Source organism: Bombina bombina, chromosome 5 (genome assembly GCF_027579735.1).
Source record: "Bombina bombina isolate aBomBom1 chromosome 5, aBomBom1.pri, whole genome shotgun sequence".
NCBI lineage: Eukaryota > Metazoa > Chordata > Amphibia > Anura > Bombinatoridae > Bombina > Bombina bombina.
Genome location: NC_069503.1, coordinates 671806624 through 671827272, shown reverse-complemented (window position 1 = coordinate 671827272; position 20649 = coordinate 671806624).

Here is a 20649-nt window from a genome sequence, read left to right as displayed (position 1 = left end):
CATATTTCTTTTAACAGTATTGCAAAAATTGTCAATCATCACTGTTTTGACTGTCAGTATTCAGTCTCCTAGTGTCCTTGAATTGCATCTACCTCCTGCCTGCCAGCCTTTTGTGCCAGGCCATCTTGCCAACTATTTACAGCAATCATAATTTTTGGTCACAGTATAGTTACTAATTAAAATTAAAAAATTCTTGATTGTTGATGATCTTAATTCTCAGTTTGCTCGTGCCCTAGAATTGCACTTTTCTACTGCCTTCCATGCCTGTGTGCCAGGCCTACTTGAAAAATATTTACACCAATCATATTTGTTGTCACAGTATTCTTAGTAATTAAAAATTAAAATTTTTGTTAATAGATGTTGTGAATCCTCAGTTTGCTGGTGCCAGTGAATAGCACTTTCCTCCTGCCTTGCAGCCTGCGTTGTGCCCGGCCCACCTAGCCAATTATTGCCAGCAATCATATTTCTTTTAACAGTATTGCAAAAACTGTCAATCATCACTGTTTTGACTGTCAGTAATCAGTCTCCTAGTGTCCTTGAATTGCATTTACCGCCTGCCTGCCAGCCTTTTGTGCCAGGCCGTCTTGCCAACTATTTACACCAATCATAATTGTTGTCACAGTATAGTTACTAATTAAAATTAAAAAATTCTTGATTGTTGATGATCTTAATCCTCAGGTTGCTCGTGCCCTAGAATTGCACTTTTTTACTTCCTTGCAAGACTGTGTGCCAGGCCTACTTGAAAAATATTTACAAAAATCATATTTGTTGTGACAGTATTTTTAATAATTAAAAATTAAATTTTTTGTTAATAGTTGTTGTGATTCTGTGAATCCTCAGTTTGCTGGTGACATTGAATAGCACTTTCCTCCTGCCTTGCAGCCTGCTGTGAGCCAGGCCCACCTAGCCATTTGTTGCCAGCAATCATATTTCTTTTAACAGTATTGCAAAAATTGTCAATCATCACTGTTTTGACTGTCAGTAATCAGTCTCCTAGTGTCCTTGAATTGCATCTACCTCCTACCTGCCAGCCTTTTGTGCCAGGCCGTCTTGCCAACTTTTTACACCAATCATAATTTTTTTGTCACAGTATAGTTACTAATTCAAATTAAAAAATTCTTGATTGTTGATGATCTTAATCCTCAGTTTGCTCGTGCCCTAGAATTGCACTTTTCTACAGCCTTCCAAGCCTGTGTGCCAGGCCTACTTGAAAAATATTTACACCAATCATATTTGTTTTCACAGTATTCTAATAATTAAAAATTAAAATTTTTGGTAATAGTTGTTGTGAATCCTCAGTTTGCTGGTGCCATTGAATAGCACTTTCCTCCTGCCTTGCAGCCTGCTGTGAGCCAGGCCCACCTAGCCAATTGTTGCCAGCAATCATATTTCTTTTAACAGTATTGCAAAAATTGTCAATCATCACTGTTTTGACTGTCAGTAATCAGTCTCCTAGTGTCTTTGAATTGCATCTACCTGCTGCCTGCCAGCCTTTTGTGGCAGGCCGTCTTGCCAACTATTTACACCAATCATAATTTTTTGTCACAGTATAGTTACTAATTAAAATCAAAAAATTCTTGATTGTTGATCTTAATCCTCAGTTTGCTCGTGCCCTAGAATTGCACTTTTCTACTGCCTTCCAAGCCTGTGTGCCAGGCCTACTTGAAAAATATTTACACCAATCATATTTGTTGTCACACTATTCTTAGTAATTAAAAATTAAAATTTTTGTTAATAGTTTTTGTGAATCCTCAGTTTGCTGGTGCCAGTGAATTGGACTTTCCTCCTGCCTTGCAGCCTGCTGTGTGCCCGGCCCACGTAGCCAATTATTGCCAGCAATCATATTTCTTTTAACAGTATTGCAAAAATTGTCAATCATCACTGTTTTGACTGTCAGTCATCAGTCTCCTAGTGTCCTTGAATTGCATTTACCTCCTGCCTGCCAGCCTTTTGTGCTAGGCCATCTTGCCAACTATTTACACCAATCATAATTGTTGTCTACACTACAGAATAGTTACTAATTAATATTATATTTTTTTGATTGTTGATCTTAATCCTCAGTTTGCTCGTGCCATTGAATTGCACTTTTCTACTGCCTGCCAGCCTGTGTGCCAGGCCCAACTATCCAATTAGTGCCAGCAATCATATTTCTTTTAACAGTATTGCAAAATGTGTCAATCATCACTGTTTTGACTGTCAGTCTGCAGTCTACTAGTGCCCTTGAATTGCATTTTCCTCCTGCCTGCTTGCCTGTGTGCCAGTCCCAACTAACCAATTAGTGCCACCACTCATATTTATTGTAACAGGATTGGAATTTTTGTTAATCATAACTGTTTTGACTGTGATTCTTCAGTCTTCTAGTGCCATTGAATTGCAGTTTCCTTTCTCCCAGCATGTGTGCCAGACAGGCCCATTTGCCAACTAGTGCCAAACAATCATATTTGTTGCCACAGTACTTGTAATATTTAAAAAAAGTAACAATTTGTGATTTTGAAAACATCTTTCTTTTTTGTTGTTGTCAGTCTAACAGCGTATACTGTGCCCACTTTCACAGTGCCACCACTCAATTGGTGTAATAGTATTGTTAGTGTCCATTATAAAAAAAATGACAGGCAGAGGCAGGCCACCCCGCAGGTTCCGTGTTCGTGGTGCTGTGATTCCTTTAGACCCTACAAATATGCACATTGGTCAGACGCCGGGTGCTAGGGGGGATGCAAAAACTTCTGAGGAGGACCTAGTTGAATGGCTAACACAGGACACCCAATCTTCTTCAGCTTCCGCTGCTAGTCCTCCTAACCTTGACGCACCATCTACGTCCAGCTGTGCTTTGGGCAGGTCTCAAGTGACCAGTGACACTCCCCCGCCTGTCGCCACCACCAAAACTAGCACCACAGCTGCTTCACTTGATCTGTCACAGGAGTTATTGACGCATCATTTTGAAGAAATGAGTGATACGCAACCATCATTGACAGAGGATGTAGATAATAGTGATCAGTCTCAGTCAGGCAGCATTACCGACATGGAGGTACGGTGTGATGCTGATTATGTTGTACCCGCTGCTGCTTCCTTTCTTGATGTGTCAGATACAAGTGAAGCAGTTGATGAATGTGTCGGTGGATGTCACGTGGGTGCCTGCTAGAAAAGAAGAAGAAGAGGGGGAAAGTTCAGATGGGGAGACAGAGAGGAGGAGGAGGAGGAGACGATTTGGAAGCATGGGGAGGTTGTCTCAAGGAGCTAGTGGCACAGTCAGACAGCATGCATTGTCACCAGGGGTCAGCCAGACAGCATGCTGATGCCCATCAACGCATGCTGTTGCCACCACCACAATGCCGTCATCGCAGAGCTCAGCAGTGTGGCATTTTTTTTGTGTGTCTGCCTCTGACAACAGCGATGCCATTTGCAACCTGTGCCAAAAGAAAGAGTCCTTATGTTGTCCTCCTTGCCCCCTCTCAACCATCCTCCACTCAGTCTCTCTTACGTAGCAGTTCCTGGTCATCTGCCCACAGTCAGGTGTCTGTCAAGGACATGTTTGAGTGTAAGAAGCCAATTTCTCAAAGTCACCCCCTTGCCCGGCATCTGACAGCTGGCTTGTCTGAACTCTTAGCCCACCAGCTTTTACCATACAAGCTGGTAGAGTCTGATGAAAAAATTTGTATCTATTGGGACACGCAGTGGAAGGTACCTGGCAGAAATTTATTTTCACAAAAGGCAATCCCAAACCTATACTCTGTTGTGAGAAAGGAAGTTATGGCATGTCTGGCACACAGGGTTGGGGCAAGGGTCCATATGACCACGGATAGCTGGTCTGCAAAGCATGGTCAGGGCAGGTATATCACCTACACTGCGCATTGGGTAAACCTGCTGACTTCTGACCATAATCTCTTCCTCGGCTGAGTCCTCTTCAACCTCTGCGTCTTGCTCCACATCTATGGCACCCCCCAGCTCCCCAGGTAATATGCTACATCCCGGGTACGGCAGTGTCACGCCGTCTTGGGGTTGACTTGCCTGAAAGCACCAGCACTCCTGACCGCCCTGAACGCACAGGTGGATCAGTGGCTGACTCCGCACCAACTGGAGATTGGCAAGGATGTTTCTGACAATGGAAGTAATTTGGTGGCGGCATTGAAATTGGGCAAGTTGACACATGTACCGTGCATGGCACATGTGTGTAATCTAATTGTACAACGATTTGTCCATAAGTACCCAGGCTTACAGGCTCCTGAAGCAGGCCAGGAAGGTGTGTGGCCATTTCAGGCATTCCTAGATGGCCATGGCGCACTTGTCCGATATCCAGCATCGAAACAACCTGCCAGTGAGGCGCTTGATTTGCGACAGCCCGACACGGTGGAATTCAACACTCCTAATGTTTGACCGCCTGCTCCAACAAAAAATGCTGTTAGTGAGTATTTGTATGACCGGGGTGCTAGGCCAGCCTCTGGGGAGCTGGGGATATTTTTTCCAAATTACTGGACGCTCATGCGCAATGCCTGTAGGCTCATGCGTCCTTTTGAGGAGGTGACAAACCTTGTCAGTCGCACCGAAGGCACCATCAGCGACATCATACCATTTGTTTTCTTCCTGGAGCATGCCCTGCGAAGAGTGCTGGATCAGGCAGTTGATGAGCATGAAGAGGAAGCGGGAGAGTTGTGGTGTCCATCACCCCCACAAACAGCCGAATCAGCATCGCTTGCTGGACCTGCGGCAACGCAGGAAGAGGATTGTGAGGAAGATGAGTCAGAGGAGGAATGTGGCTTTGAGGAGGAGGAGGAGGAAGACCGAGCACAACAGGCATCACAGGGTGCTCGTTGTTTTCACCTCTCTGGTACCCGTGGTACGTGGCTGGGAGGAAGAAGATGCCATCAGTGAGATCAGTGAGGAGGAGGAACGGGACATGATTAGCTCAGCATCCAACCTTGTTCAAATGGGTTCTTTCATGGTGTCGTGCCTGTTGAGGGACCCTCGTATAAAAAAGCTGAAGGAGAACGACCTGTACTGGGTGTCCACGCTCCTCGACCCCCGGTATAAGCATAAAGTGCCTGAAATGTTACCAAATTCCTGCAAGTCGGAAAGGATGGAGCATTTTCATAATAAATTAAAAACTATGCTTTACGCAGCGTATAAGGGTGATGTCACAGCACCACGGGAATGTAACAGGGGAAGAGATGAAATTAATCCTCCTCCTCCCATGACCATGGAGGCAAGGACCGGATGCTTTCCTGACGTCTTGTTGATGGAGGACATGCGTACCTTTTTAACTCCCATGCACCATCAGAGCCTTTCGGGATCCAGCCTTAGGGAAAGACTCAACCGACAGGTAGCAGACTACCTAGCTTTAACTGCGGATCTCGACACTCTCAGGAGTGATGGAACCCTTGACTACTGGGTGTGCAGGCTGGACTTGTGGCCTGAGCTATCCCAATTTGCAATGGAACTTCTGGCCTGCCCCGCTTCAAGTGTCCTGTCCGAAAGGACTTTCAGTGCAGCAGGAGGTTTTGTCACTGAGAAGAGAAGTTGTCTAGGTCAAAAAAGTCTTGACTATCTCACTTTTATAAAAATGAATGAGGGCTGGATCCCGAAGGGACTGACATTGGGCGATACATTTAAATAAAAAAGGCCTGATGATGAGATGAGCTGGCTTGGGCTACAACTGGTACACAGGCTGGCCTTTTTTTTTTGGTTATAAAGCCGGAGGACTTGCTTGACTTATCTGCCAACAACTAGTGTTCAAGCCACAAGCTTTTAGGGCACTTTTTAATTTTTTTTTATGTTTAAGTAGTTTTTATTGGGTATAACAATTTGACAACAAAGTAATATTTCTCTAAACAGCAAGATAACAATTGAATACATATACATTGTGAGGCAATATTGACCCATTATTTTCTAATTTAAGGGGAGGGATGGGGACGGGAGGGGGTAAGAATAAGGGGAAAATGGGGAAGGGGAAGGAGATCCTATCGCATGTACATCTTTTCAAATTTCCAACATGCTGGATTAACATAACCAAACTGAGCTTTATATTTCTTGTCATACTATACACATTTCCATTTACCACAGTGGATTAGTCAGTTACATGGGAAAGAAAGACACAAAGGGAGGGGTTACCTAACTGTCAGTTGTGGTATGGGGCCTCTGTTCCCATAGGAATAGTACGTTGGCTAAAAAGTCTTTTTTCCCAGCATAAGAATAGTGCATCTTTTCAAGGGTCAGAACATGGTTTACTTCCAGAATCCATTTAGAAATGGAGGGTATCTCTCGTGTCTTCCATAAACTGGGAATCAGTCTTTTAGCGCATGTCAGCATTAACAGAAACAGTTTTTTACGGTAAGCACAGGGAATCTGAGGGACATGATTTAGAAGAACGGAGCATGCATTCAGAGATATATTAGTACCCAACACCTGGTTCATGTTCTGCTCAACTTGCGACCAAAAGCCGGCCAGATCAGGACAAGACCACCAAATGTGGGTCATAGAGCCCACCTCACCACACCTCCTCCAGCAACTAGAAGAGGCATTAGGGTAGATGACTCGAAGGCACTGGGGTGTCAGGTACCAGCGAGCCATGATTTTATAGTTCGCTTCAGCCATAATTAGGGAGGTGGAGGATGTGTGTATAGAATGGAAGCAACGCTTCCAATCTTCATCAGTTAAATCGTTTAGCACTTCCTCATTCCACCTCGTCATGTATGCAGGATGCTGTTCTGGGAAGGAGCCCCGTAGGATATTATACGTCCTAGACAGGTGTGCTTTTTTGATCTGAGAGTTGGTGCAAAGTTGTTCGAATTGTGTCAGTGACCTTTGTATATCTTGTTTGAAGGGGCTACTATGGATAGCATGTCTGATTTGAAAATACGCATACCAGTTTTGAAATGAAGACCCCAGCTCTTCAAAGAGCAAGGCTCTTTCCTTAATGCCAGACGAGCCTAGGAGTAGATATATAGGTAGGTTTTGTAGCGGTGTATTTACGCTGGTGCGGGTGAATAGGTCATGTTGTAGGAATAGTTGGTTACCCAGCAACGGAGTCAGAGGGGATACTCCCCTGATATGGGTAAGGACATAGTCCCATGTATCAAGAGTAGCTTTAATGTAGCTATTGAGGTATGGCGTCTGAGGTCTGGAGTGTTTCGGTAGCCAGGCTAAATCGCTCATATTATTAACTCTAGAAAGATGGCTCTCTATCTGTATCCATACTTTATCCGGGGGAGAGTGGTTCCAAGAAAGTATTCTCGATAAATGAGCTGCTCTGTAATAATTAGTGAGATTAGGGACATTAAGAACACCGTCATCTCTACTCAGGCCCAAGGTATGTTGTGCTATTCTAGGTCTCTTATATGCCCATATGAATGAATTTATCATTTTCCCTAGCACTCTGAGATAAGTATTTGGCAAGGCCATCGGGAGGGCCTGAAAAAGATATAGAAATTTAGGGACTATCATCATTTTGATGGTATTGATCCTGCCTATCCAAGACAAATGTCCCTGTCTATGCCAGGAGTCTAACAGTCTTTTGACCTTTTCTTGGAGTGCTATGTAGTTGTCTGAGAATAGTTTACGGGTGTCTTTCGGAATCACCAAGCCCAGTTATTTAAATTTATCAGTGATAGTGAATTTTGTGAGTCGTGTTATGGCTTCTACTCCCTGTGGTGGTAAATTAAGTGGGATTAGGCCAGATTTTTCCATATTAACGGAGAAGTTTGAAACTTGTTTATACCCCTCAAGTGTTTCAATTAAGGCTGGTAATGTCGTCTCTGGAGACTGCAAAGTGAGGATCACATCGTCCGCAAACAACAGGCACTTCTGGTTGACAGTGCCAAAGTCCAGGCCCCTGATTTCTATGTTGTGTCTGATCTGTATTGCAATATATTCTGCATTTTGATAGTGCTCATCCCCTTTCCTTGTTAAAAGCTCTACCCAGGAGCCAATTATTAAGGGTTCGTAGGATTGTTACTGACCAAAAGTTGTTTGATTTGAGGCTAGGGGAAATGATGAATCGCTTCTTAGAGCGTGGTTACCCCAAAACATTGTTGGAGAAGGAGGCTCAATCTGTTTCTCTTATTCCTAGGGCTTCATTGTTGTCTACTGAACCAAAAAACCATATACCCCTTAAAAGCAAGGAAGAAAGAAAGGGTGAGTCTAAAATAATTTTTTGTGTCAGAATACAACTGTCAGAGCTATAGGATTAATAATATTATTAGGAAGCATTGGCCTTTATTGTCCAAATGCTATCCTAATATTTCTGAGTTTATGGAGAATCCAATGCCTGCCTTTAAAAGAGGCCATAATTTGCAACAAAAATTGATTAGGGCTGATATTGGTAGCTCTAGGATTGGGGATGGTCAGAGATTTTGACTGACAGGAATAGGGGTTGTTTTCCATGCCTGGGATGTTCATGTTGTGGTAATATGATTAAAGGATCTATCTTTTATCATCCCAGTTCAGGCAAAAAATATCAAATTAAGAACTTCTATACCTGTCAGGGAACATCACTTATTTGTGTTGCACACTTTACCTATGTACTTATTTTACATTATCTATAATGTTATGCACTGATGTATTTTTTCTGCACTCCATTCGTAATATCATTTTTTCTGAGACACTTGTAATAGCAGTTTGCAAATTTCAGTTGCTGATCTGTCTGAACAGGAAATAAGGTACTTGTTTTCAAAGCCAACAAACCTAGGGACTTTTTGTAAGCCAAAACCACAACTGTTACAGAGCAGCACCCACCTATATTATTTCCTGTAAGCTGCAGAATATACATTTTTTTTCTCTTCTTCATGTCTGTTCTTTTTTCCATATATGTTATGCTGCATGCCAATAAGGCCATTAGGAAATATATTACTGTGTTATGCTTGGCCAATAAGATGATGCTACGCACCAGAAATGCCCACGTGTATCCACCTCTATATATTGTGCTTTTGGGTCCCACAATAAACGGAACATTTGCTAATGATAACCTGCCTGTGTGTGTTATTTTGGTAATTGTTTCCCAGACGTCTGAGAAGGTCACTGTTTTCCTCCAAGACTCATCTTCCAATATTGCCCCGGGATAATTCCTAACAATACCTGTCACTCAAAATTTGTTATTTATTTAATCAAGTGTCCCTGTGGGCGGAGCTATGTGGACAAGACCACTAGGCCCATTAGGGATAGAATAGTGGAACATAAGAGCTCTATTAGAATAAAGAATGAAAAGTCCCCTGTTGCTTGTCACTTTAACTCAGCTGGACATGCTATTAACCAATTACGATTTCAAGTGATTGATTATGTCCCTATTCCCAGGAGAGGAGGTAATAGGGAGTTGTTGCTCCATCAAAGAGAGAGATTTTGGATTTTTGAGTTGAACACCCTCCAACCTATAGGGCTTAACAAGGATTGGGATTTGTCAGTGTTCCTATAGAATAACCTTGGGTTTGTTTTCTGTGCTGATGTTCTTTCTTTGCTAAGCAATATTTGTAACTTTTTTTGCATCTCCAATAATTATTTACCTTAGTTTATAAGGAATGATTCTTGCACTATGTGTATATATAGTTAAATATTGTATCAATTTTGATTGTATATTTTGAAACAATTTAATATATATACTTTTTAATCTTTGTAATATATTGATGTGGTAAAACTTTTTGTAATGTGCCAAGTAAATGAATGAGTTAAAATGTATCCTATATAGGAGGAAATTACTCTTTGCTGCCACCTAGTGGATGTGGGTATATTAAGAAGCTTGTTACCACAATGTTTTATGCTTGACAAAGAGAGGAAGCTCCCGAAACATTGCTGCTTTGTTTGCTTGCTGCTATACTTCTTGGATTTTAACTACATTTTGTGTAGGGTTTGGTGGTACCCCTACATGGCGTGCAAGTGGTTCAGGTGCTGACTGATACTTTCTGGACATTGCAAGAATTTCCACTGTGAGGGCGAATAGTAAGGGTGACAGGGGGCAGCCCTGACGTGTGCCATTAGAAATGGGAAATGGTTGGCAGATGGTATTATTTATTTTAATTTTAGCGCTTGGGCTATGGTATAGGGCCTGAATTCTGTTGATAAATGAATTTGGGAGACCAAACTTCGACAGGGCTTTCCACATAAATTGCCAGTCCACCCTGTCGAAAGCTTTCTCCGCATCTATGGAGAGTAAGGCTAGAGGTTTGCGATAGTCGTGGGCATACTGTAGGGAGTGCAGCAATCTAATTGTGTTATCTTTGGCTTCTCGGCCCCTGATAAAGCCTACCTGGTCTGGGTGAATGATTTTTGGTAATACATTATTTAACCTATTTGCAAGGATCTTAGCATAGATCTTCATATCTATATTAATAAATGAAATAGGTCTATAGTTACCCACTAGATCAGTTGCTTTGTCTGGTTTGGGAATGATGGTAATTAAAGCCTCAAGTAGGGATTCTGGAAAAGTTATATCCTGGTCCACGGCAGTGAACAATGTGTGAAGTTGTGGGCTTATGTGTTCTAGTAATAACTGGTAGAATTTAGCCGTAAGGCCGTCGGGGCCAGGGTATTTGCCATTGGGTAGTGCCTTGATAGTGGTGATGATTTCTTGTAAAGTTATTGGGGAGTCTAGAAATTTCTTATCGTCGTCTGTTATAGACGGCGTATCTGTGGTTGCTAAGTATGAATCTATGGGTTGTGATCTGTCTGGGGACGTCGGGGTTCTTAAGTTATATAGTTTGGAGTAGTAGGAGATAAAGGAATTCGCGATCTTGCCATTATTACTAACAGTCACCCCAGGGGATTGCGTGATAGACCTGATGAAATTAGCATACCTTTGTTTCTTGAGTGATCTGGCCAACAAGCGACCTGCTTTATTATTCTCTATAAAAAATTTGGCTTTGTAGTCAAGGCTCTCATATGTGCATTCCGTATAAGGAAATTATTAAGTGTGTCCCTTGCCTCCATGAGAGTGGCAAGTTTTGTGGGGGAGGTTGGGTCTAGTTCATGAATAGACTCCTGCCTAGCAAGATCATCTGTCAGTAATGTGAACTGGACAGATCTAAGTTTACGCTGTTTAACGTTGTGCTTTATCAGTACCCCACGTATAAAACATTTATAAGCCTCCCAGTTGGTTGCGGCTGATGTGTCCTCAGGCTTATTAAAAGAGAAATATTCCTCTGAAAGCTTTTTTAGTTCGTCAATGATTTCTTGATTAGTGAGAATAGTGTCGTTAAGTCTCCAAGTAAAGGTACCCTGAGAATCTTTATACCAGTTGAACTTGGTGATAACCATACTGTGATCTGACCAGGGTGTATGGGATATTTTAAAGTGAATAAGATTTGTCAAGAGTGCTTGGTTGCATAGAATATAGTCTAGTCTGGAGTAGGAATGCTGGGGGTGGGAGAAGAAGGTGAAATCTTTCCTATTTATGCGTTACTCTCCAGGTGTCAAATAGATTAACACTCTGAAGAGCTGCACAATTATTTTTCAAGGAGTGGTTGCGTAGGTAAGACTTCCCAGTGGATGTGTCAATGGAAGGGTTCATAGGGAAATTGAGTTCGCCCCCCAGAATTATCGGGCCTTTAGAGATATCTAGTAGAGTGTTGGCCAGAGACCTAAAAAAATTTGGGGTGGGTCTGTTTGGTGCGTACACATTAACCAGGGTGATGGGAATTCCATAACATAGACCAACCAAAATTAGGATCCTACCCTCCTTATCAGTGTGCGTTTGTACCAGCTCAAAGGGGATGTTGCGTTTGATAGATATGCACACTCCGTTCTTTTTGTGTGGGCCGGAATTACAAAAGTGTTTGTCATAATATCTTGTCGAGATTGTGGGTTCAGCATGTTTTTTTAAATGGGTTTCTTGGAGCATAACTATATCCAAATTTTTCTTATAGAAATCATAATAGGCAATAGACCTTTTTTAGCTGACAAGAAGCCTTTTACATTTTGGGTTGCTAGCACTAATATGCCTTTCCCTTTGCTTTTCGGCATGTCTGTGTTGAACTAGTGACTCCTATAAGGGTGAATGGACTAATCCAGCAAGAGCTAATAGGATACCAAGTTAATCAGGTAAAGGGGGAAAGAAAATAAAAGGGGAAAGGAAATAAGAGGGAGGCAGTAAATTGCTGCGAATAGTTCAGGGGAGAATGACTACAAATAAAATTTTCAGGGTCTGTAACAGTACAATGTCTGCACAGCTCCTTACTATCTGTGGGTGAACTTGGGAGCTTTGGTACAAGCCGGGTGTCCATCAGCTATTAAAATCATAAGCGGCCTAGGCCACTAATTATCCCTGACATCGTGATAGGTGAGTCATTGTCTGATGCAGTCAGTCTGTGAGGGCAATGTGGTGAGGTCACTAGATAATAGTGTAACAATGGTAGTCACAGTAGTAATAGACCTTAACTTATGCTGTTGCATTACTTACATTGTGCATTATTTAGAGTACAAACATATTAAGAGATCCATCCTGTCCTAAACAAAGTGCATGCAACTAGTGCAATTGTAACTCAAACAGTACCTGTTGTATACAATTAGAACAGTAACATTAAGACTTGGCATGAGCAATACATTACAACTTCTTAAACTCAGGATGCTGTTGCATAGTGCAGCAGGATAACTAACTTATCGAGAACATTAAGAAAACATATCAAAACATCTTACTCCTATGGCATAAATGACATTCTAGATGCAGACATCAGTTAACCTAGTAATCGCTAATCAATTCTAATCGATAACTTAAAACATATCTTTAATGTTACCCTCCTGCCAAAGTAAAGGCGGACCCATCTGCTCCAGATTGGTCCAGGACCTGCAAAAAAAAATAATCAGAAAATGTCTTGTCTCTGTAGGTCCTTTTAGAAAGTTCTCTTTGGAAGGTGTAGTATTGGGCTATATCCTAGGACCCTAGTGACTCAGAGGACGTAACCCTGTGCGGGCCGTCAAAGAAGTTCATCCTGGAACTTCTATTTCTATATCGTCAGATGAGGACAAGGTGGTTTCTCTACGTTTGTGTTGTGGAGCTGGCAGCTCCGGGCCTTGGCGCCTTTGAGACCTTGGGTTGTTTTGCCCGCCCGAAGGCCTCTGGTAGGGCTGCGGGTCACCTTTATCAGGCAGAGAAATGTTTAACAGATTGCAAAATTTCCCCACGTCAGACATTGATGTGCATTCAATCTTCTTCCCATTCTTTGTGGTGATTATTGACGTAGGGAATCCCCATCTGTAAGGGATATGTAAGGCACTTAAGTGAGTAGTCAGAATCAGAAAGTCTCTCCTCTTTTGGAGGGTTCTTATAGATAGCCAGACTCTCTTCTTCAGGGCTTTCCATCATCTCTGCAAAAAGGGCTTGCAAGTATTCTTGAAGATCATTGTTCAGCACCGTCTCAGGGATTCCCCTGAATCGGAGATTGCCTCGCCTGGAACGATTCTCCAAGTCATCGATTTTATCTTCTAGCGCCATTACCAGTTGAGTCTGCTGAGATTGCTTGGATGACAGACTTGCTACTTTTTGTGACATAATATATTCATGCTCCTCAAGGGAGTCAACTCTGCGCCCCAGGTCATTAATCTCTTTCTTTAAATCTGTGCACTCGTCCTTAATGCAGGATTCAACCTGCTCTATGAGTGCTTCCATTGCCTTGTAGGTAATCGGGGAGTCCTCCCTGTTCATCTGTGCTGGGGGAGAAGGGCAGCTGGAATTATCAGTCATGTCACATTGACTCTCCTCTATATGTACCTGCTGGGTTCCTGAATCTCTTTTGTTTATAGCCTGATCTGTGTGCCTAAAAAAAGTGTTAACAGTTCTCTGGGTATTTGACGGCAGTTTTTGTCCTTTTTCACCCTTTTGAGCTCTCCTTTGAGACATCATAAAAGATAGACCACAGACTCAGAATTAGCAGAGGTATTTTATCACAGGTCCTGCAAATATAGTTGGTAAATGTGCTCCTGGAACACCACAGCCCCCGGGGAGTTTACCCTCACAGGGTGATCACGGCAAAGGGAATAGGTGATATGACCTGCTGTTATCTGGAGCAGCAGGAAAGGGGAGAGGGTTATGTGCTCCAGGGGAATAGCAAGCAATGCCGTTTGAATAAACCAGAGTTTTAATCCAGAGCTGCAGACCCAGTGCGCAATATTTTATTTATTAAGGGATGCAAAAAAAAAAAATATATGTGAAGTCTTAAACAGTTGCACAGAATATAGATCAGTGGTCTTGTATTTATATGCTCCAGATCTGCAGGGATTGAGGCTGTTCTGTGTCCCTTAGGGTTTTTTCTACTTGTATTGTCTTAGGATAGGGGTGAAGTTTTTACTGACCCTGTGTAGGTGATAGCAAGCTGAATTGATGTTGTCGCCTCTATAAGTCAGATCTGGGATATATCATAGCCCTTCTAGATAGCATACATGTCAGCATTAGAGTTTGTACTCACATTATGCAGCTCCACGTGGCAATCCGTTCTTAACAGCCCTCAGTCCAGTAAAGGATGTATTGCGTCATATCGTTTATGTGAGGCGTCCCATCCTCTATTATAATCCGCCTCAGCCAAGAATTGGTGGTCAGCGTTAATCTGCAGTCCCAGATAGAGAAGCCGGTGGTCCGTTGTAAGTGCCCGCTGCATTAGAATGGGCCTGGTCAGGAGAATGTGCGCAACAGCATAGGCGCCTTTACATATAGACCTCAGGCCTGGATACTAGCGCTAACGATGTTCCGATCCGGTAGGAGATCCAGAGGCAGCTCAAGTTGTTTAACGGAGCTTTGCAACCGCTTCACATGCCTTAAGGAGAGGTCTTGGGAGGAATTAGGCAGCTTTTGCTGAGTTACACACCCGACTTGCTCACGGAGCCTCAGTGTGTTGCGACCATCTTGGTCGGTCGCTCGCTCCGCCCCCCACTTTTTAAATTTTTTACAAACATCAATTTTTCTGGCCGCTGCTACAGCAGTTGCTACAACAATACCCAATTTTTTCAGTCATTTGTACATTCCTAATTTTTCTGGCCTCTGCTGCAGTTCTGTGGGTACAAAACTCAAATAAAAAAAAATAAGGCACATAACAATAGTGATTAAACTGTTACGAATTGTACAACTTAGCATTAGCAAACCACTCATATCTGGTGGACCATTAAATTGAACGCAAAATGCCACAAATTTGAAGGAGGAGGACCGACCAAGCATCTTTATCCGTCTCTTGGTTGCTCTAAATTATCTCCGTGTTCCATCTATGCCATACCTGTACTCTATTATGCAAAAGGGTGGCATATGTGGTGTTTCATGCTGTTGTGCCTGTTGCGGGTCATGGCCCATGGTATAAAAAGGCTGAAGGAGAACGACCTGTAATGGGTGCCCCATCAATTTTTTAGAAAAATGTTCCTGGTTCCTCTCAATTATCTCTGGGTTTCTAAAATGGATGCCATACCTGTACTCACTTGTGCAAAAGGATGGCATATGTGGTGGTGTTTCCTGCAGTTGTTTCTGTTGAGGGTGCTGGACCCTCTTATAAAAAAGCTGAAGGAAAACGACCTGGAGTGGGAGTCCAAGCATGGTTTTTGGAGCTATTTCACTTTTCAAAAAAATTATCTGTGGGTTTCTAAAATCAATGCCGTACCAGTACTCTATTGTTCAAAAGGATGCCATATGTTCTCTTTCCTGCTGGTATTTTTTTTGAGGGTCCTGGACCCTCTTATAAAAAGGACTAAGGAGAAAGAGGTGTACTGGGTGTCCACTCAATTTTTTTTTCTATTTCACATTTGCCCAAAATTATCTCTGGGTTTGTAAAATCAATGCTGTACCTGTACTCTATTGTTCAAAAGGATGCCATACATCCTCTTTCCTGCTGGTCTTTTTTTTAGGGTCCTGGACCCTCTTATAAAAAGGCTGAAGGAGAAAGAAGTGTACTGGGTGTCCATCGAATCATTTGTTTGATTCAAATTCCCGGTTGCAACAAATAATCTCCGGGTTTCTAAAATCAATGCCTTTCCTGTAATCTAATTTTCAAAAGGATGCCATATGTCCTCTTTCCTGCTGCTGGTTTTGTGTAGGGTCCTGTAGCCTCTGCTAAAAAAGGGCTAAGGATAAATAAGTGTACTGGGTGTCTAATCAATCTTTTTTTAGATTTCACGGTTGCAAAAAATTATCCCAGGGTTTCTAAATTCAATGCCTTTCCTGTAATCTATTAGTCACAAGGATGCCATATGTCCTCTTTCATGCTGTTGTTTCTGTTGAGGCTCCGGGAGCCTCTGATAAAAAGGCCTAAGGATAAAGAAGTGTACTGGGTGTATAATCTATTTTTTTTTAGATTTCACGGTTGCAACTAATGATCTCTGTGTTTCTAAAATCAATGCCTTTCCAGAAATCTAATTTTCAAAAGGATGACAAATGTACCCTTTCCTTCTGCTGGTTTTGTGGAGGGTCCTGGAGCCTCTGCTAAAAAAAGACCTAAGGATAAATAAGTGTACTGGGTGTCTAATCAATCTTTTTTTAGATTTCACGATTGCAACAAATTATCCCAGGGTTTCTAAAATCAATGCCTTTCCTGTAATCTATTAGTCACAAGGATGCCATATGTCCTCTTTCATGCTGTTGTTTCTGTTGAGGCTCCGGGAGCCTCTGATAAAAAGGCCTAAGGATAAAGAAGTGTACTGGGTGTATAATCTATGTTTTTTTAGATTCACGGTTGCAACTAATGATCTCTGTGTTTCTAAAATCAATGCCTTTCATGTAATCTAATTTTCAATAGGATGACATATGTCCTCTTTCATGCTGCTTGTTTTGTGGAGGGTCCTGGAGCCTCTGATAAAAAGGCCTAAGGATAAAGAAGTGTACTGGGTGTATAATCTATGTTTTTTTAGATTTCACGGTTGCAACTAATGATCTCTGTGTTTCTAAAATCAATGCCTTTCCAGAAATCTATTTTTCTAAAGGATGCCATATGTCCTCTTTCCTGCTGCTGGTTTTGTTGAGGGCCCTGGAGCCTCTGCTAATAAGGCCTAAGGATAAATAAGTGTACTGGGTGTCTAATCCAGTTTTTTTTAGATTTCCCGGTTGCAACAAATTATCTCTGGGTTTCTCAAATCAATGCCTTAAATGTAATCTATTGTTGAAAAGGATGCCATATGTCCTCTTTCCTTTTTTTTTTTTCTCAGTATTTTTGTTTATTTTAGAAAATGTAATGCACTTATAGGTTCACTAAGATTATGACTTTGCACACTGCCATTTTCCATGCAGCATTTTGACATGTCGTGTGATATGACTAGAAGATTGAAGAATGGTATGTTTTGAATCTGCTGAGCATAATAAAAAATTTTTTTTTTAACTTGAGTTAATAACTGAAGCATGACTTCAGGAGACAGGTGTGGTCGTAGGTAGTGGTTGTTAGCAGATTATTTTTATTGCAAATTGCAATTGCCACAGCGTGCATAAAATGTGCGTCACTAGTCCAAATCTTACCTTTTTTTTCATTCAGGGGTGTCCGGCGCCATATTGGAATCGCAAAAAACAGGTCTCCGTACCCGTTGATATAAGGGGTGACTAGTGCTTTTACCAGGCTCCTCTTGGATAGCCCCAGAAAGTGTGACTATGAATCCCAAAAAGAAAATTAAATTAAGGTTGAAAACTAACTCCAAAGTAACTTGTAAGACCTGGAGCTCCTCAAACACACGTCCTACCGCAACAGCTATACGCTCCACCCCCCCAAATCTTACCTTTTTAATGCCAATTGATATTGCCACAGCTGGAACAACAGTAAATAACATGTGCATTACCACAGTCTCCAAAGCTGTTGTCGGATGTATACAAAAACACTGATAAAGTATTCCTTTCGGGGCGCAAAGAGATGGCTACCGGAACACTCCAGGAACTTCACAAGAGTCACTGTCTTGTGTTTCTGGTGATGTTGGAGACATCTGGGTAGTGTACAGGGAGGCCCAAAATCCTCTCCATCTCTGTGCACCACAGGACAGGACGTCCTTGTCATCCATAAGCACATGAAATTGCTTGCATATTCTTTGGTTCAAGAAGTTCAGCTTTTGTGGTGATAGTACAGAATTAAATAAACTTTGGTTTCCTACCATACTCAAGACAATCTTGTAGTTCAAGCTTCTGACTTGCTGTGGGAAACAGTGGCCTGTCCATACCAGGAAGATGATTTAGACAGAAGTAACGGGCTCTGATTGCAGGTGACACATGTTTATCATTAATCATCAAAGGGGTTGCGTGCAGAATATGGCTGATGGCCCCATATTCACATGTTTATCCAGAGCCACAACATTTGTAAACAGCCAGAAGAAAGGTCGGTTCTCACCAGCCTTAAGTTGAGCTTCAATTACCAAATGCTGATATTCAAAAAATAGACAAACAGTGCCTTAAAAAACACATTTGCAATATGGATTCACCAGAGCAAGGTCATTGCAAGTACTTCCCATGATAACAAAATTAAAATGTCACAACTCCGCAATCTTCCCCTTCACGTTATTATTGTCACACTACATTGTACTCCTATGCCCACCTCCCTGCTCTTGTTTTTGTTGAGGGTCCTGGAGCCTCTGCTAAAAAGGCCTATGGATAAAGAAGTGTACTGGGTGTCTATGCAATGTTTTTTTAGATTTCCCGGTTGCAAATAATGATCTGTGGGTTTCTAAAATCAATGCCTTTCCTGTAATCTATTATTCAAAAGGATGACATATGTCCTCTTTCATGCTGTTGTTTTGGTTGAGGCTCCGGGACCCTCTTATTAAAAAGGCTTAAGAATAAATAAGTGTACTGGGTGTCTAATCAATGTTTGTTTCTATTTCCCGGGTCATATAAATGATCTCTGGGATTATAAAATCAATGCCTTTCCTGTAATCTATTATTCAAAAGGATGACATATGTCCTCTTTCATGCTGTTGTTTCGGTTGAGGCTCCAGGAACCCTCTTATTAAAAAGCCCTAAGAATAAATAAGTGTACTGGGTGTCTAATCAATTTTTTTTCTATTTCCCGGTTGCAAATAATGATCTGTGGGTTTCTAAAATGAATTCCTTTCTTGTAATCTATTATTCAAAAGGATGACATATGTCCTCTTTCATGCTGTTGTTTCGGTTGAGGCTCTGGGACCCTCTTATTAAAAAGGCCTGAGGAAAAATAAGTGTACTGGGCGTCTAATCAATGTTTATTTCTATATACCGGTTGCAAATAATGATCTGTGGGTTTCTAAAATCAATGCCTTTCCTGTAATCTATTATTCAAAAGGATGAAATATCTCCTCTTTCATGCTGTTGTTTCGGTTGAGGCTCCGGGACCCTCTTATTAAAAAGGCCTAAGAATAAATAAGTGTACTGGGTGTCTAATCAATGTTTTTTTCTATTTCCCGGGTCATATAAATGATCTCTGGGATTCTAAAATCAATGCCTTTCTTGTAATCTATTATTCAAAAGGATGACATATGTCCTCTTTCATGCTGTTGTTTCGGTTGAGGCTCCGGGACCCTCTTATTAAAAGGCCTGAGGAAAAATAAGTGTACTGGGTGTCTAATCAATGTTTATTTCTATATACCGGTTGCAAATAATGATCTGTGGGTTTCTAAAATCAATGCCTTTCCTGTAATCTATTATTCAAAAGGATGACATTTCTCCTCTTTCATGCTGTTTGTTTCGGTTGAAGCTCCGGGACCCTCTTATTAAAAAGGCCTAAGAATAAATAAGTGTACTGGTTGTCTAATCAATGTTTTTTTCTATTTCCCGGGTCATATAAATGATCTCTGGGATTATAAAATCAATGCCTTTCCTGTAATCTATTATTCAAAAGGATGACATATGTCCTCTTTAATGCTGTTGTTTCGGTTGAGGCTCCAGGAACCCTCTTATTAAAAAGGCCTAAGAATAAATAAGTGTACTGGGTGTTTAATCAATGTTTTTTTCTATTTCCCGGGTCATATAAATGATCTCTGGGATTATAAAATCAATGCCTTTCCTGTAATCTATTATTCAAAATTATGACATATGTCCTCTTTCATGCTGTTGTTTCGGTTGAGGCTCCGGGACCCTCTTATTAAAAAGGCCTGAGGAAAAATAAGTGTACTGGGTGTCTAATCAATGTTTTTTTCTATTTCCCGGTTGCAAATAATGATCTGTGGGTTTCTAAAATCAATGCATTTCTTGTAATCTATTATTCAAAAGGATGACATATGTCCTCTTTCATGCTGTTGTTTCGGTTGAGGCTCTTGGACCCTCTTATTAAAAAGGCCTGAGGAAAAATAAGTGTACTGGGTGTCTAATCAATGTTTTTTTCTATTTCACGGTTGCAAATAATGATCTGTGGGTTTCTAAAATCAATGCCTTTCCTGTAATCTATTATTCAAAAGGATGACATATCTCTTCTTTCATGCTGTTGTTTCGGTTGAGGCTCCGGGACCCTCTTATTAAAAAGGCCTGAGGAAAAATAAGTGTAACAGGTGTCTAATCAATGTTTTTTTAAATTTCCCGGGTCATATAAATGATCTCTGTGATTATAAAATCAATGACTTTCCTGTAATCTATTATTCAAAAGGATGACATATGTCCTCTTTCATGCTGTTGTTTCGGTTGAGGCTCTGGGACCCTCTTATTAAAAAGGCCTAAGAATAAATAAGTGTACTGGGTGTCTAATCAATGTTTTTTTTTCTATTTCCCGGGTCATATAAATGATCTCTGGGATTCTAAAATCAATGCCTTTCCTGTAATCTATTATTCAA